General features: G+C 53.5%; 32 non-coding genes and 1 pseudogene across 32 annotated transcripts; all 33 read right to left on the minus strand.

Annotated features, from left to right (window-relative positions):
* Positions 1–35: 35 nt before the first annotated feature.
* On the minus strand, positions 36–226 carry LOC134642336 (U2 spliceosomal RNA). Its single transcript, XR_010096061.1, has one exon. It is a non-coding gene; the product is annotated as a U2 spliceosomal RNA (small nuclear RNA).
* Positions 227–420: 194 nt separating this feature from the next.
* LOC134642458 (U5 spliceosomal RNA) lies at positions 421–534 on the minus strand. The gene has a single exon (XR_010096165.1). It is a non-coding gene; the product is annotated as a U5 spliceosomal RNA (small nuclear RNA).
* Positions 535–760: 226 nt separating this feature from the next.
* LOC134642468 (U2 spliceosomal RNA) lies at positions 761–951 on the minus strand. The gene has a single exon (XR_010096175.1). It is a non-coding gene; the product is annotated as a U2 spliceosomal RNA (small nuclear RNA).
* A 194-nt stretch (positions 952–1,145) lies between these two features.
* On the minus strand, positions 1,146–1,259 carry LOC134642470 (U5 spliceosomal RNA). Its single transcript, XR_010096177.1, has one exon. It is a non-coding gene; the product is annotated as a U5 spliceosomal RNA (small nuclear RNA).
* Positions 1,260–1,485: 226 nt separating this feature from the next.
* Positions 1,486–1,676, minus strand: LOC134642479 (U2 spliceosomal RNA). Its single transcript, XR_010096186.1, has one exon. It is a non-coding gene; the product is annotated as a U2 spliceosomal RNA (small nuclear RNA).
* Positions 1,677–1,870: 194 nt separating this feature from the next.
* Positions 1,871–1,984, minus strand: LOC134642471 (U5 spliceosomal RNA). Its single transcript, XR_010096178.1, has one exon. It is a non-coding gene; the product is annotated as a U5 spliceosomal RNA (small nuclear RNA).
* Positions 1,985–2,224: 240 nt separating this feature from the next.
* Positions 2,225–2,415, minus strand: LOC134642382 (U2 spliceosomal RNA). Its single transcript, XR_010096105.1, has one exon. It is a non-coding gene; the product is annotated as a U2 spliceosomal RNA (small nuclear RNA).
* A 194-nt stretch (positions 2,416–2,609) lies between these two features.
* On the minus strand, positions 2,610–2,723 carry LOC134642472 (U5 spliceosomal RNA). Its single transcript, XR_010096179.1, has one exon. It is a non-coding gene; the product is annotated as a U5 spliceosomal RNA (small nuclear RNA).
* Positions 2,724–2,949: 226 nt separating this feature from the next.
* On the minus strand, positions 2,950–3,140 carry LOC134642301 (U2 spliceosomal RNA). The gene has a single exon (XR_010096027.1). It is a non-coding gene; the product is annotated as a U2 spliceosomal RNA (small nuclear RNA).
* A 194-nt stretch (positions 3,141–3,334) lies between these two features.
* On the minus strand, positions 3,335–3,448 carry LOC134642473 (U5 spliceosomal RNA). The gene has a single exon (XR_010096180.1). It is a non-coding gene; the product is annotated as a U5 spliceosomal RNA (small nuclear RNA).
* Positions 3,449–3,674: 226 nt separating this feature from the next.
* On the minus strand, positions 3,675–3,865 carry LOC134642376 (U2 spliceosomal RNA). The gene has a single exon (XR_010096099.1). It is a non-coding gene; the product is annotated as a U2 spliceosomal RNA (small nuclear RNA).
* Positions 3,866–4,059: 194 nt separating this feature from the next.
* LOC134641886 (U5 spliceosomal RNA) lies at positions 4,060–4,173 on the minus strand. Its single transcript, XR_010095627.1, has one exon. It is a non-coding gene; the product is annotated as a U5 spliceosomal RNA (small nuclear RNA).
* Positions 4,174–4,399: 226 nt separating this feature from the next.
* On the minus strand, positions 4,400–4,590 carry LOC134642490 (U2 spliceosomal RNA). Its single transcript, XR_010096197.1, has one exon. It is a non-coding gene; the product is annotated as a U2 spliceosomal RNA (small nuclear RNA).
* Positions 4,591–4,784: 194 nt separating this feature from the next.
* LOC134642474 (U5 spliceosomal RNA) lies at positions 4,785–4,898 on the minus strand. Its single transcript, XR_010096181.1, has one exon. It is a non-coding gene; the product is annotated as a U5 spliceosomal RNA (small nuclear RNA).
* Positions 4,899–5,138: 240 nt separating this feature from the next.
* Positions 5,139–5,329, minus strand: LOC134642502 (U2 spliceosomal RNA). Its single transcript, XR_010096208.1, has one exon. It is a non-coding gene; the product is annotated as a U2 spliceosomal RNA (small nuclear RNA).
* A 194-nt stretch (positions 5,330–5,523) lies between these two features.
* On the minus strand, positions 5,524–5,637 carry LOC134641887 (U5 spliceosomal RNA). The gene has a single exon (XR_010095628.1). It is a non-coding gene; the product is annotated as a U5 spliceosomal RNA (small nuclear RNA).
* Positions 5,638–5,877: 240 nt separating this feature from the next.
* On the minus strand, positions 5,878–6,068 carry LOC134642513 (U2 spliceosomal RNA). The gene has a single exon (XR_010096219.1). It is a non-coding gene; the product is annotated as a U2 spliceosomal RNA (small nuclear RNA).
* A 194-nt stretch (positions 6,069–6,262) lies between these two features.
* LOC134642475 (U5 spliceosomal RNA) lies at positions 6,263–6,376 on the minus strand. The gene has a single exon (XR_010096182.1). It is a non-coding gene; the product is annotated as a U5 spliceosomal RNA (small nuclear RNA).
* A 226-nt stretch (positions 6,377–6,602) lies between these two features.
* LOC134642525 (U2 spliceosomal RNA) lies at positions 6,603–6,793 on the minus strand. Its single transcript, XR_010096230.1, has one exon. It is a non-coding gene; the product is annotated as a U2 spliceosomal RNA (small nuclear RNA).
* Positions 6,794–6,987: 194 nt separating this feature from the next.
* On the minus strand, positions 6,988–7,101 carry LOC134642476 (U5 spliceosomal RNA). Its single transcript, XR_010096183.1, has one exon. It is a non-coding gene; the product is annotated as a U5 spliceosomal RNA (small nuclear RNA).
* A 240-nt stretch (positions 7,102–7,341) lies between these two features.
* LOC134642537 (U2 spliceosomal RNA) lies at positions 7,342–7,532 on the minus strand. Its single transcript, XR_010096241.1, has one exon. It is a non-coding gene; the product is annotated as a U2 spliceosomal RNA (small nuclear RNA).
* Positions 7,533–7,726: 194 nt separating this feature from the next.
* On the minus strand, positions 7,727–7,840 carry LOC134641888 (U5 spliceosomal RNA). The gene has a single exon (XR_010095629.1). It is a non-coding gene; the product is annotated as a U5 spliceosomal RNA (small nuclear RNA).
* A 240-nt stretch (positions 7,841–8,080) lies between these two features.
* Positions 8,081–8,271, minus strand: LOC134642548 (U2 spliceosomal RNA). Its single transcript, XR_010096252.1, has one exon. It is a non-coding gene; the product is annotated as a U2 spliceosomal RNA (small nuclear RNA).
* A 194-nt stretch (positions 8,272–8,465) lies between these two features.
* On the minus strand, positions 8,466–8,579 carry LOC134642477 (U5 spliceosomal RNA). The gene has a single exon (XR_010096184.1). It is a non-coding gene; the product is annotated as a U5 spliceosomal RNA (small nuclear RNA).
* Positions 8,580–8,819: 240 nt separating this feature from the next.
* Positions 8,820–9,010, minus strand: LOC134642327 (U2 spliceosomal RNA). Its single transcript, XR_010096052.1, has one exon. It is a non-coding gene; the product is annotated as a U2 spliceosomal RNA (small nuclear RNA).
* Positions 9,011–9,204: 194 nt separating this feature from the next.
* On the minus strand, positions 9,205–9,318 carry LOC134642016 (U5 spliceosomal RNA). Its single transcript, XR_010095753.1, has one exon. It is a non-coding gene; the product is annotated as a U5 spliceosomal RNA (small nuclear RNA).
* Positions 9,319–9,558: 240 nt separating this feature from the next.
* LOC134642562 (U2 spliceosomal RNA) lies at positions 9,559–9,749 on the minus strand. Its single transcript, XR_010096264.1, has one exon. It is a non-coding gene; the product is annotated as a U2 spliceosomal RNA (small nuclear RNA).
* Positions 9,750–9,943: 194 nt separating this feature from the next.
* Positions 9,944–10,057, minus strand: LOC134641889 (U5 spliceosomal RNA). Its single transcript, XR_010095630.1, has one exon. It is a non-coding gene; the product is annotated as a U5 spliceosomal RNA (small nuclear RNA).
* A 240-nt stretch (positions 10,058–10,297) lies between these two features.
* LOC134642450 (U2 spliceosomal RNA) lies at positions 10,298–10,449 on the minus strand (annotated as a pseudogene).
* Positions 10,450–12,732: 2,283 nt separating this feature from the next.
* Positions 12,733–12,923, minus strand: LOC134642445 (U2 spliceosomal RNA). Its single transcript, XR_010096157.1, has one exon. It is a non-coding gene; the product is annotated as a U2 spliceosomal RNA (small nuclear RNA).
* Positions 12,924–13,117: 194 nt separating this feature from the next.
* Positions 13,118–13,231, minus strand: LOC134641890 (U5 spliceosomal RNA). The gene has a single exon (XR_010095631.1). It is a non-coding gene; the product is annotated as a U5 spliceosomal RNA (small nuclear RNA).
* A 219-nt stretch (positions 13,232–13,450) lies between these two features.
* On the minus strand, positions 13,451–13,641 carry LOC134642329 (U2 spliceosomal RNA). Its single transcript, XR_010096054.1, has one exon. It is a non-coding gene; the product is annotated as a U2 spliceosomal RNA (small nuclear RNA).
* A 194-nt stretch (positions 13,642–13,835) lies between these two features.
* LOC134642478 (U5 spliceosomal RNA) lies at positions 13,836–13,949 on the minus strand. The gene has a single exon (XR_010096185.1). It is a non-coding gene; the product is annotated as a U5 spliceosomal RNA (small nuclear RNA).
* Positions 13,950–14,097: the final 148 nt, after the last annotated feature.

Here is a 14,097-nt window from a genome sequence, read left to right on the forward strand (position 1 = left end):
CTTGTTTGGCATTCTTGCTTTTGCACAAAGTCAGCAAAGGGGGCACCGTTTCCGGAGGCGCTGCAATACCGGGTCGATGCGTGGAGCGAACGGAGCGAGCCCCTTATTCGGCTCCCTGTTCTAAAAATGCGTTTAATACGTTGCCCCCGAATCGGGGGCGTATCAGATATTAAACTGATAAGAACAGATACTACACTTGATCTTAGCCAAAAGGCCGAGAAGCGATGGCCTCCTGCGGGTTCCTGGCTGAGCCGCCTTCTCGGGACACTTCTCGCTTGTGACGGTGCGCTCTTTCACTTGGCTCACAGGGAGGGAGCCGCTTCAAATCTCCGCCCACCCACAGTACCTCAGAGGCCTGCGGAGCTCCCTGGAATTGCGCGCTTTCTTCTATTATTTCTTTTGAACAACGAGGAGAGGGCCCAGCCTGACGGCAGACCCTGCCAAAAAATAGGTGTAACTCCTTAGCCTCACTCTCCACGGAAGTCTTTAGTAAAAGGCGAAAGACTTGTACGTTATGAAGAGAAGCCAGAGTGTGTGTTTCTTTGGCCTCGCAGGAAGCCGCAGTGACTCCTCCTCCCGGCTTCCGGCGTCACGGTAGGCCCTGTTTGCTTGGCTGAAGCGGCAGATCTCAGGCCCCGCCTGCTCTGCTCCAGAGCTCCACTTTGACAGGAGAGGACGTTCGCGGCTTCAGGCTGCTTTCTGGCTCTTGGCTTGGCGGACCTTAACTTGTTTGGCTTTCTTGCTTTTGCACAAAGTCAGCAAAGGGGGCACCGTTCCCGGAGGCGCTGCAATACCGGGTCGATGCGTGGAGCGAACGGAGCGAGCCCCTTATTCGGCTCCCTGTTCTAAAAATGCGTTTAATACGTTGCCCCCGAATCGGGGGCGTATCAGATATTAAACTGATAAGAACAGATACTACACTTGATCTTAGCCAAAAGGCCGAGAAGCGATGGCCTCCTGCGGGTTCCTGGCTGAGCCGCCTTCTCGGGACACTTCTCGCTTGTGACGGTGCGCTCTTTCACTTGGCTCACAGGGAGGGAGCCGCTTCAAATCTCCGCCCACCCACAGTACCTCAGAGGCCTGCGGAGCTCCCTGGAATTGCGCGCTTTCTTCTATTACTTCTTTTGAACAACGAGGAGAGGGCCCAGCCTGACGGCAGACCCTGCCAAAAAATAGGTGCAACTCCTTAGCCTCACTCTCCACGGAAGTCTTTAGTAAAAGGCGAAAGACTTGTACGTTATGAAGAGAAGCCAGAGTGTGTGTTTCTTTGGCCTCGCAGGAAGCCGCAGTGACTCCTCGTCCCGGCTTCCGGCGTCACGGTAGGCCCTGTTTGCTTGGCTGAAGCGGCAGATCTCAGGCCCCGCCTGCTCTGCTCCAGAGCTCCACTTTGACAGGAGAGGACGTTCGCGGCTTCAGGCTGCTTTCTGGCTCTTGGCTTGGCGGACCTTAACTTGTTTGGCTTTCTTGCTTTTGCACAAAGTCAGCAAAGGGGGCACCGTTCCCGGAGGCGCTGCAATACCGGGTCGATGCGTGGAGCGAACGGAGCGAGCCCCTTATTCGGCTCCCTGTTCTAAAAATGCGTTTAATACGTTGCCCCCGAATCGGGGGCGTATCAGATATTAAACTGATAAGAACAGATACTACACTTGATCTTAGCCAAAAGGCCGAGAAGCGATGGCCTCCTGCGGGTTCCTGGCTGAGCCGCCTTCTCGGGACACTTCTCGCTTGTGACGGTGCGCTCTTTCACTTGGCTCACAGGGAGGGAGCCGCTTCAAATCTCCGCCCACCCACAGTACCTCAGAGGCCTGCGGAGCTCCCTGGAATTGCGCGCTTTCTTCTATTATTTCTTTTGAACAACGAGGAGAGGGCCCAGCCTGACGGCAGACCCTGCCAAAAAATAGGTGCAACTCCTTAGCCTCACTCTCCACGGAAGTCTTTAGTAAAAGGCGAAAGACTTGTACGTTATGAAGAGAAGCCAGAGTGTGTGTTTCTTTGGCCTCGCAGGAAGCCGCAGTGACTCCTCGTCCCGGCTTCCGGCGTCACGGTAGGCCCTGTTTGCTTGGCTGAAGCGGCAGATCTCAGGCCCCGCCTGCTCTGCTCCAGAGCTCCACTTTGACAGGAGAGGGGTGACTGGAGAGGAAGTTCGCGGCTTCAGGCTGCTTTCTGGCTCTTGGCTTGGCGGACCTTAACTTGTTTGGCTTTCTTGCTTTTGCACAAAGTCAGCAAAGGGGGCACCGTTCCCGGAGGCGCTGCAATACCGGGTCGATGCGTGGAGCGAACGGAGCGAGCCCCTTATTCGGCTCCCTGTTCTAAAAATGCGTTTAATACGTTGCCCCCGAATCGGGGGCGTATCAGATATTAAACTGATAAGAACAGATACTACACTTGATCTTAGCCAAAAGGTCGAGAAGCGATGGCCTCCTGCGGGTTCCTGGCTGAGCCGCCTTCTCGGGACACTTCTCGCTTGTGACGGTGCGCTCTTTCACTTGGCTCACAGGGAGGGAGCCGCTTCAAATCTCCGCCCACCCACAGTACCTCAGAGGCCTGCGGAGCTCCCTGGAATTGCGCGCTTTCTTCTATTATTTCTTTTGAACAACGAGGAGAGGGCCCAGCCTGACGGCAGACCCTGCCAAAAAATAGGTGCAACTCCTTAGCCTCACTCTCCACGGAAGTCTTTAGTAAAAGGCGAAAGACTTGTACGTTATGAAGAGAAGCCAGAGTGTGTGTTTCTTTGGCCTCGCAGGAAGCCGCAGTGACTCCTCGTCCCGGCTTCCGGCGTCACGGTAGGCCCTGTTTGCTTGGCTGAAGCGGCAGATCTCAGGCCCCGCCTGCTCTGCTCCAGAGCTCCACTTTGACAGGAGAGGACGTTCGCGGCTTCAGGCTGCTTTCTGGCTCTTGGCTTGGCGGACCTTAACTTGTTTGGCTTTCTTGCTTTTGCACAAAGTCAGCAAAGGGGGCACCGTTCCCGGAGACGCTGCAATACCGGGTCGATGCGTGGAGCGAACGGAGCGAGCCCCTTATTCGGCTCCCTGTTCTAAAAATGCGTTTAATACGTTGCCCCCGAATCGGGGGCGTATCAGATATTAAACTGATAAGAACAGATACTACACTTGATCTTAGCCAAAAGGCCGAGAAGCGATGGCCTCCTGCGGGTTCCTGGCTGAGCCGCCTTCTCGGGACACTTCTCGCTTGTGACGGTGCGCTCTTTCACTTGGCTCACAGGGAGGGAGCCGCTTCAAATCTCCGCCCACCCACAGTACCTCAGAGGCCTGCGGAGCTCCCTGGAATTGCGCGCTTTCTTCTATTATTTCTTTTGAACAACGAGGAGAGGGCCCAGCCTGACGGCAGACCCTGCCAAAAAATAGGTGCAACTCCTTAGCCTCACTCTCCACGGAAGTCTTTAGTAAAAGGCGAAAGACTTGTACGTTATGAAGAGAAGCCAGAGTGTATGTTTCTTTGGCCTCGCAGGAAGCCGCAGTGACTCCTCGTCCCGGCTTCCGGCGTCACGGTAGGCCCTGTTTGCTTGGCTGAAGCGGCAGATCTCAGGCCCCGCCTGCTCTGCTCCAGAGCTCCACTTTGACAGGAGAGGACGTTCGCGGCTTCAGGCTGCTTTCTGGCTCTTGGCTTGGCGGACCTTAACTTGTTTGGCTTTCTTGCTTTTGCACATAGTCAGCAAAGGGGGCACCGTTCCCGGAGGCGCTGCAATACCGGGTCGATGCGTGGAGCGAACGGAGCGAGCCCCTTATTCGGCTCCCTGTTCTAAAAATGCGTTTAATACGTTGCCCCCGAATCAGGGGGGTATCAGATATTAAACTGATAAGAACAGATACTACACTTGATCTTAGCCAAAAGGCCGAGAAGCGATGGCCTCCTGCGGGTTCCTGGCTGAGCCGCCTTCTCGGGACACTTCTCGCTTGTGACGGTGCGCTCTTTCACTTGGCTCACAGGGAGGGAGCCGCTTCAAATCTCCGCCCACCCACAGTACCTCAGAGGCCTGCGGAGCTCCCTGGAATTGCGCGCTTTCTTCTATTATTTCTTTTGAACAACGAGGAGAGGGCCCAGCCAGACGGCAGACCCTGCCAAAAAATAGGTGCAACTCCTTAGCCTCACTCTCCACGGAAGTCTTTAGTAAAAGGCGAAAGACTTGTACGTTATGAAGAGAAGCCAGAGTGTGTGTTTCTTTGGCCTCGCAGGAAGCCGCAGTGACTCCTCGTCCCGGCTTCCGGCGTCACGGTAGGCCCTGTTTGCTTGGCTGAAGCGGCAGATCTCAGGCCCCGCCTGCTCTGCTCCAGAGCTCCACTTTGACAGGAGAGGACGTTCGCGGCTTCAGGCTGCTTTCTGGCTCTTGGCTTGGCGGACCTTAACTTGTTTGGCTTTCTTGCTTTTGCACAAAGTCAGCAAAGGGGGCACCGTTCCCGGAGGCGCTGCAATACCGGGTCGATGCGTGGAGCGAACGGAGCGAGCCCCTTATTCGGCTCCCTGTTCTAAAAATGCGTTTAATACGTTGCCCCCGAATCGGGGGCGTATCAGATATTAAACTGATAAGAACAGATACTACACTTGATCTTAGCCAAAAGGCCGAGAAGCGATGGCCTCCTGCGGGTTCCTGGCTGAGCCGCCTTCTCGGGACACTTCTCGCTTGTGACGGTGCGCTCTTTCACTTGGCTCACAGGGAGGGAGCCGCTTCAAATCTCCGCCCACCCACAGTACCTCAGAGGCCTGCGGAGCTCCCTGGAATTGCGCGCTTTCTTCTATTATTTCTTTTGAACAACGAGGAGAGGGCCCAGCCTGACGGCAGACCCTGCCAAAAAATAGGTGCAACTCCTTAGCCTCACTCTCCACGGAAGTCTTTAGTAAAAGGCGAAAGACTTGTACGTTATGAAGAGAAGCCAGAGTGTGTGTTTCTTTCGCCTCGCAGGAAGCCGCAGTGACTCCTCGTCCCGGCTTCCGGCGTCACGGTAGGCCCTGTTTGCTTGGCTGAAGCGGCAGATCTCAGGCCCCGCCTGCTCTGCTCCAGAGCTCCACTTTGACAGGAGAGGGGTAACTGGAGAGGAAGTTCGCGGCTTCAGGCTGCTTTCTGGCTCTTGGCTTGGCAGACCTTAACTTGTTTGGCTTTCTTGCTTTTGCACAAAGTCAGCAAAGGGGGCACCGTTCCCGGAGGCGCTGCAATACCGGGTCGATGCGTGGAGCGAACGGAGCGAGCCCCTTATTCGGCTCCCTGTTCTAAAAATGCGTTTAATACGTTGCCCCCGAATCGGGGGCGTATCAGATATTAAACTGATAAGAACAGATACTACACTTGATCTTAGCCAAAAGGCCGAGAAGCGATGGCCTCCTGCGGGTTCCTGGCTGAGCCGCCTTCTCGGGACACTTCTCGCTTGTGACGGTGCGCTCTTTCACTTGGCTCACAGGGAGGGAGCCGCTTCAAATCTCCGCCCACCCACAGTACCTCAGAGGCCTGCGGAGCTCCCTGGAATTGCGCGCTTTCTTCTATTATTTCTTTTGAACAACGAGGAGAGGGCCCAGCCAGACGGCAGACCCTGCCAAAAAATAGGTGCAACTCCTTAGCCTCACTCTCCACGGAAGTCTTTAGTAAAAGGCGAAAGACTTGTACGTTATGAAGAGAAGCCAGAGTGTGTGTTTCTTTGGCCTCGCAGGAAGCCGCAGTGACTCCTCGTCCCGGCTTCCGGCGTCACGGTAGGCCCTGTTTGCTTGGCTGAAGCGGCAGATCTCAGGCCCCGCCTGCTCTGCTCCAGAGCTCCACTTTGACAGGAGAGGGGTGACTGGAGAGGAAGTTCGCGGCTTCAGGCTGCTTTCTGGCTCTTGGCTTGGCAGACCTTAACTTGTTTGGCTTTCTTGCTTTTGCACAAAGTCAGCAAAGGGGGCACCGTTCCCGGAGGCGCTGCAATACCGGGTCGATGCGTGGAGCGAACGGAGCGAGCCCCTTATTCGGCTCCCTGTTCTAAAAATGCGTTTAATACGTTGCCCCCGAATCGGGGGCGTATCAGATATTAAACTGATAAGAACAGATACTACACTTGATCTTAGCCAAAAGGCCGAGAAGCGATGGCCTCCTGCGGGTTCCTGGCTGAGCCGCCTTCTCGGGACACTTCTCGCTTGTGACGGTGCGCTCTTTCACTTGGCTCACAGGGAGGGAGCCGCTTCAAATCTCCGCCCACCCACAGTACCTCAGAGGCCTGCGGAGCTCCCTGGAATTGCGCGCTTTCTTCTATTATTTCTTTTGAACAACGAGGAGAGGGCCCAGCCTGACGGCAGACCCTGCCAAAAAATAGGTGCAACTCCTTAGCCTCACTCTCCACGGAAGTCTTTAGTAAAAGGCGAAAGACTTGTACGTTATGAAGAGAAGCCAGAGTGTGTGTTTCTTTGGCCTCGCAGGAAGCCGCAGTGACTCCTCGTCCCGGCTTCCGGCGTCACGGTAGGCCCTGTTTGCTTGGCTGAAGCGGCAGATCTCAGGCCCCGCCTGCTCTGCTCCAGAGCTCCACTTTGACAGGAGAGGACGTTCGCGGCTTCAGGCTGCTTTCTGGCTCTTGGCTTGGCGGACCTTAACTTGTTTGGCTTTCTTGCTTTTGCACAAAGTCAGCAAAGGGGGCACCGTTCCCGGAGGCGCTGCAATACCGGGTCGATGCGTGGAGCGAACGGAGCGAGCCCCTTATTCGGCTCCCTGTTCTAAAAATGCGTTTAATACGTTGCCCCCGAATCGGGGGCGTATCAGATATTAAACTGATAAGAACAGATACTACACTTGATCTTAGCCAAAAGGCCGAGAAGCGATGGCCTCCTGCGGGTTCCTGGCTGAGCCGCCTTCTCGGGACACTTCTCGCTTGTGACGGTGCGCTCTTTCACTTGGCTCACAGGGAGGGAGCCGCTTCAAATCTCCGCCCACCCACAGTACCTCAGAGGCCTGCGGAGCTCCCTGGAATTGCGCGCTTTCTTCTATTATTTCTTTTGAACAACGAGGAGAGGGCCCAGCCTGACGGCAGACCCTGCCAAAAAATAGGTGCAACTCCTTAGCCTCACTCTCCACGGAAGTCTTTAGTAAAAGGCGAAAGACTTGTACGTTATGAAGAGAAGCCAGAGTGTGTGTTTCTTTGGCCTCGCAGGAAGCCGCAGTGACTCCTCGTCCCGGCTTCCGGCGTCACGGTAGGCCCTGTTTGCTTGGCTGAAGCGGCAGATCTCAGGCCCCGCCTGCTCTGCTCCAGAGCTCCACTTTGACAGGAGAGGGGTGACTGGAGAGGAAGTTCGCGGCTTCAGGCTGCTTTCTGGCTCTTGGCTTGGCAGACCTTAACTTGTTTGGCTTTCTTGCTTTTGCACAAAGTCAGCAAAGGGGGCACCGTTCCCGGAGGCGCTGCAATACCGGGTCGATGCGTGGAGCGAACGGAGCGAGCCCCTTATTCGGCTCCCTGTTCTAAAAATGCGTTTAATACGTTGCCCCCGAATCGGGGGCGTATCAGATATTAAACTGATAAGAACAGATACTACACTTGATCTTAGCCAAAAGGCCGAGAAGCGATGGCCTCCTGCGGGTTCCTGGCTGAGCCGCCTTCTCGGGACACTTCTCGCTTGTGACGGTGCGCTCTTTCACTTGGCTCACAGGGAGGGAGCCGCTTCAAATCTCCGCCCACCCACAGTACCTCAGAGGCCTGCGGAGCTCCCTGGAATTGCGCGCTTTCTTCTATTATTTCTTTTGAACAACGAGGAGAGGGCCCAGCCAGACGGCAGACCCTGCCAAAAAATAGGTGCAACTCCTTAGCCTCACTCTCCACGGAAGTCTTTAGTAAAAGGCGAAAGACTTGTACGTTATGAAGAGAAGCCAGAGTGTGTGTTTCTTTGGCCTCGCAGGAAGCCGCAGTGACTCCTCGTCCCGGCTTCCGGCGTCACGGTAGGCCCTGTTTGCTTGGCTGAAGCGGCAGATCTCAGGCCCCGCCTGCTCTGCTCCAGAGCTCCACTTTGACAGGAGAGGGGTGACTGGAGAGGAAGTTCGCGGCTTCAGGCTGCTTTCTGGCTCTTGGCTTGGCGGACCTTAACTTGTTTGGCTTTCTTGCTTTTGCACAAAGTCAGCAAAGGGGGCACCGTTCCCGGAGGCGCTGCAATACCGGGTCGATGCGTGGAGCGAACGGAGCGAGCCCCTTATTCGGCTCCCTGTTCTAAAAATGCGTTTAATACGTTGCCCCCGAATCGGGGGCGTATCAGATATTAAACTGATAAGAACAGATACTACACTTGATCTTAGCCAAAAGGCCGAGAAGCGATGGCCTCCTGCGGGTTCCTGGCTGAGCCGCCTTCTCGGGACACTTCTCGCTTGTGACGGTGCGCTCTTTCACTTGGCTCACAGGGAGGGAGCCGCTTCAAATCTCCGCCCACCCACAGTACCTCAGAGGCCTGCGGAGCTCCCTGGAATTGCGCGCTTTCTTCTATTATTTCTTTTGAACAACGAGGAGAGGGCCCAGCCTGACGGCAGACCCTGCCAAAAAATAGGTGCAACTCCTTAGCCTCACTCTCCACGGAAGTCTTTAGTAAAAGGCGAAAGACTTGTACGTTATGAAGAGAAGCCAGAGTGTGTGTTTCTTTGGCCTCGCAGGAAGCCGCAGTGACTCCTCGTCCCGGCTTCCGGCGTCACGGTAGGCCCTGTTTGCTTGGCTGAAGCGGCAGATCTCAGGCCCCGCCTGCTCTGCTCCAGAGCTCCACTTTGACAGGAGAGGGGTGACTGGAGAGGAAGTTCGCGGCTTCAGGCTGCTTTCTGGCTCTTGGCTTGGCAGACCTTAACTTGTTTGGCTTTCTTGCTTTTGCACAAAGTCAGCAAAGGGGGCACCGTTCCCGGAGGCGCTGCAATACCGGGTCGATGCGTGGAGCGAACGGAGCGAGCCCCTTATTCGGCTCCCTGTTCTAAAAATGCGTTTAATACGTTGCCCCCGAATCGGGGGCGTATCAGATATTAAACTGATAAGAACAAATACTACACTTGATCTTAGCCAAAAGGCCGAGAAGCGATGGCCTCCTGCGGGTTCCTGGCTGAGCCGCCTTCTCGGGACACTTCTCGCTTGTGACGGTGCGCTCTTTCACTTGGCTCACAGGGAGGGAGCCGCTTCAAATCTCCGCCCACCCACAGTACCTCAGAGGCCTGCGGAGCTCCCTGGAATTGCGCGCTTTCTTCTATTATTTCTTTTGAACAACGAGGAGAGGGCCCAGCCAGACGGCAGACCCTGCCAAAAAATAGGTGCAACTCCTTAGCCTCACTCTCCACGGAAGTCTTTAGTAAAAGGCGAAAGACTTGTACGTTATGAAGAGAAGCCAGAGTGGGTGTTTCTTTGGCCTCGCAGGAAGCCGCAGTGACTCCTCGTCCCGGCTTCCGGCGTCACGGTAGGCCCTGTTTGCTTGGCTGAAGCGGCAGATCTCAGGCCCCGCCTGCTCTGCTCCAGAGCTCCACTTTGACAGGAGAGGGGTGACTGGAGACGAAGTTCGCGGCTTCAGGCTGCTTTCTGGCTCTTGGCTTGGCAGACCTTAACTTGTTTGGCTTTCTTGCTTTTGCACAAAGTCAGCAAAGGGGGCACCGTTCCCGGAGGCGCTGCAATACCGGGTCGATGCGTGGAGCGAACGGAGCGAGCCCCTTATTCGGCTCCCTGTTCTAAAAATGCGTTTAATACGTTGCCCCCGAATCGGGGGCGTATCAGATATTAAACTGATAAGAACAGATACTACACTTGATCTTAGCCAAAAGGCCGAGAAGCGATGGCCTCCTGCGGGTTCCTGGCTGAGCCGCCTTCTCGGGACACTTCTCGCTTGTGACGGTGCGCTCTTTCACTTGGCTCACAGGGAGGGAGCCGCTTCAAATCTCCGCCCACCCACAGTACCTCAGAGGCCTGCGGAGCTCCCTGGAATTGCGCGCTTTCTTCTATTATTTCTTTTGAACAACGAGGAGAGGGCCCAGCCAGACGGCAGACCCTGCCAAAAAATAGGTGCAACTCCTTAGCCTCACTCTCCACGGAAGTCTTTAGTAAAAGGCGAAAGACTTGTACGTTATGAAGAGAAGCCAGAGTGTGTGTTTCTTTGGCCTCGCAGGAAGCCGCAGTGACTCCTCGTCCCGGCTTCCGGCGTCACGGTAGGCCCTGTTTGCTTGGCTGAAGCGGCAGATCTCAGGCCCCGCCTGCTCTGCTCCAGAGCTCCACTTTGACAGGAGAGGGGTGACTGGAGAGGACGTTCGCGGCTTCAGGCTACTTTCTGGCTCTTGGCTTGGCAGGCCTTAACTTGTTTGGCTTTCTTGCTTTTGCACATAGTCAGCAAAGGGGGCACCGTTCCCGGAGGCGCTGCAATACCGGGTCGATGCGTGGAGCGAACGGAGGGAGCCCCTTATTCGGCTCCCTGTTCTAAAAATGGGTTTAATACGTTGCATTTCTCGTACTCCATATACTCCTCCTGTTTTAATTTAAATGTTTCGGCCCTCGCTTTTCTCTCAAGTAATTCCTCTTGTCTCATTTTTAAATTCTCCAGGTACCCTTCCTTTTTAATTTCCCTTCCCATATTTTCCTTGGCATAGATTTTTTCTATCTCCTTTTGTATTGTATCAAACTCCTTCTTTCGAAGTTTTGACCTCTCTGTACAATATTCAATCGTAAACTTTTTTATTTTTTTCTTTATATCCTCCCACCAAGCCACATTATTTCTATATAAACTTTTCATCTCAACCCAGATCGGGAAGATTTTCATGAAGCCTTCCCTAAAAGCTTTCTCTGCAAGAACGTCATTATTAAGCTTCCAGTAGCCTTTTCCAAAATCAGGCCCTGCTATCTCAAGCTCCACATCAACTACATAGTGGTCTGTAAAGAGGGCCGGTATTGTTTTTCCCCTTATTATTTTACACTTTTTTTCTACTAAGATGTAGTCTAACCTACTCTTCACCCCCCTTGTATTTTTCCAAGTATACCCTACTTGCTTCCCCAGTATCTTCCCCATGACATCGATTAAGCCATATTTTTCAATAAAAGTCTTAAAGGGGAGGGAGAACTTTTCCCTTTCCAAAGAGCAGTTAAAATCCCCTCCCACAATTATAGCTTTCCTGGTTAAAAAGCAAGTATCCATCTTTAGAAAAAGGTCCTTTCGTAGCCCAGGTTCCACCTGTGCGTATACGTTTATTATTCGACATCGAGTCCCATTTTTATCAATATCCACCACCATTACCCTTCCTTGTATTACAGTAAAATTCTCAAGTATCCGTATATCTTTATTCCCGCATAACACCCCAACTCCAGACCCGTGTACCCCCCCAATGCTCCAAAGAGCTTCCCCTCCCCTCCATTCCTCAGTAAACAAAACAACATCCCTCTCGTCCCCCAAGTGAGCCTCCTGAACCAAACAAACATCAAAATTTTGGCTCAACAAAAATTCATAAACAATTTTTCTCTTTCGGGCACTTTTTAGCCCCCTGACATTCAGGGTAATTATCCGTAGTTTTCCCATACCAAAAACAAAAAACAAACAAAACACACAGAGCAAAGAGAAAAGTAATAAAAGGGAAGAAAAAAAACAAAACAAAGAGTCTCATGATTTATTTTACCTCCTCTCTTAAATTCTCTAACTATCCATATTAACATGTGACAGGAGGGTTTTTATAAAAGAGTCCTCTGACTTTCCTTCACTCTCACCTTCCTCTTCCATATCTCCATCACTTGTCACGTCGCTTGGGGGGGTATGCATACACTCAGTCTGTGTCCCCCTTAACACATAACCCTCCACGTTTCCGCCTTCCTCCAACACCTCCTCCCTAATATCCTGTTCGCTTTTCTTACTATCTTCGGAGAGGGCGGCTGAACTCACCTTTCTCCTCCTTTTAGCAGTCTTCCTCCGTGGTTTTGCTACCACTTCCCAATGTTGCTGGGGTTCCTCCCCCTGCTGCAATTTCTCACCACCTTGCTCAGAAATCCTCTCTCCCTTCTCCTCCCGTTGCTCCGACCCCTCCTCCACACCTTCCACTTTGTCCTCATCAGCCTGATTTCCAGCAGCTGGTGACGGCTCCTGGGGCCTTGTTCCTTCACCGATGTCTCTTTCTTCTTCACTGCGTTTTTCCTCAGCAAGTCCAGTCTTTACCACGGCTGCATAGGGCCGCGGCTTAGTACAATCTCTCGCCATATGCGCTTCCGAGTCGCATAGATGGCATCTCCTAGGCTCCTTGCAGTCCCTCGTAATATGTCCAATCTTGCCGCAACTCCTACACCTCACCTGGTCGCATCTTTCAACGTCGTGTCCAGTACTCCCGCATTTCCGACATGCCTGAGGCTGCCCTGCATAGACAAGGAAGCCTCTATCCGCGCCGATAGAAAAAACTGCTGGCGGGTGACAATATCCATCGTCACTATCCATATCTGCACGCAATTTGATGCGGAATTGTCTCTTTCCGGTCCATATGCCTAGACCGTCCTTTATTTTGCGTACCCCTGGGAGAACGTTAACGTATCTCCCTAGAAAGTACCGAATAGTCTCCTCCGTGACCCATGGGTTGTACATATGTATTGTTAAAATTCTGTAGTCATTTCGGTACAGTGGGATCACCGTGTATCTCCGCAGCTCTTCATCTTCCGCGAAAATACACTTCCTTCTCACTTCTTCTGCATATTCTCCTGTAGAAAATGTCACGTCGTAGTGCTTACTTGCGGTGCTCTGTTGTAAGCAGTATATTTCCTCCGGCTGTATCTTCAGGGCTTCGAAGAGGATCTTCCGTCCAAAGGTTATTCTGTCGTGAAGTTGGATGTCTTTCTCCAGTAGTTCAAATCTCAAAGTATTTCTTGTTCCAGATATTCTTGCATCTCTCTCGGAAAAACTGGCCGACGCCGTCGCCATCTTTCTTTGCTTCTCGCCTGAACTGATAAGAACAGATACTACACTTGATCTTAGCCAAAAGGCCGAGAAGCGATGGCCTCCTGCGGGTTCCTGGCTGAGCCGCCTTCTCGGGACACTTCTCGCTTGTGACGGTGCGCTCTTTCACTTGGCTCACAGGGAGGGAGCCGCTTCAAATCTCCGCCCACCCACAGTACCTCAGAGGCCTGCGGAGCTCCCTGGAATTGCGCGCTTTCTTCTATTATTTCTTTTGAACAACGAGGAGAGGGCCCAGCCAGACGGCAGACCCTGCCAAAAAATAGGTGCAACTCCTTAGCCTCACTCTCCACGGAAGTCTTTAGTAAAAGGCGAAAGACTTGTACGTTATGAAGAGAAGCCAGAGTGTGCGTTTCTTTGGCCTCGCAGGAAGCCGCAGTGACTCCTCGTCCCGGCTTCCGGCGTCACGGTAGGCCCTGTTTGCTTGGCTGAAGCGGCAGATCTCAGGCCCCGCCTGCTCTGCTCCAGAGCTCCACTTTGACAGGAGAGGACGTTCGCGGCTTCAGGCTGCTTTCTGGCTCTTGGCTTGGCAACTTGTTTGGCTTTCTTGCTTTTGCACAAAGTCAGCAAAGGGGGCACCGTTCCCGGAGGCGCTGCAATACCGGGTCGATGCGTGGAGCGAACGGAGCGAGCCCCTTATTCGGCTCCCTGTTCTAAAAATGCGTTTAATACGTTGCCCCCGAATCGGGGGCGTATCAGATATTAAACTGATAAGAACAGATACTACACTTAATCTTAGCCAAAAGGCCGAGAAGCGATGGCCTCCTGCGGGTTCCTGGCTGAGCCGCCTTCTCGGGACACTTCTCGCTTGTGACGGTGCGCTCTTTCACTTGGCTCACAGGGAGGGAGCCGCTTCAAATCTCCGCCCACCCACAGTACCTCAGAGGCCTGCGGAGCTCCCTGGAATTGCGCGCTTTCTTCTATTATTTCTTTTGAACAACGAGGAGAGGGCCCAGCCTGACGGCAGACCCTGCCAAAAAATAGGTGCAACTCCTTAGCCTCACTCTCCACGGAAGTCTTTAGTAAAAGGCGAAAGACTTGTACGTTATGAAGAGAAGCCAGAGTGTGTGTTTCTTTGGCCTCGCAGGAAGCCGCAGTGACTCCTCGTCCCGGCTTCCGGCGTCACGGTAGGCCCTGTTTGCTTGGCTGAAGCGGCAGATCTCAGGCCCCGCCTGCTCTGCTCCAGAGCTCCACTTTGACAGGAGAGGGGTGACT

This window comes from Pelmatolapia mariae, linkage group LG14, assembly GCF_036321145.2.
Source record: "Pelmatolapia mariae isolate MD_Pm_ZW linkage group LG14, Pm_UMD_F_2, whole genome shotgun sequence".
Classification (NCBI taxonomy): Eukaryota; Metazoa; Chordata; class Actinopteri; order Cichliformes; family Cichlidae; genus Pelmatolapia; species Pelmatolapia mariae.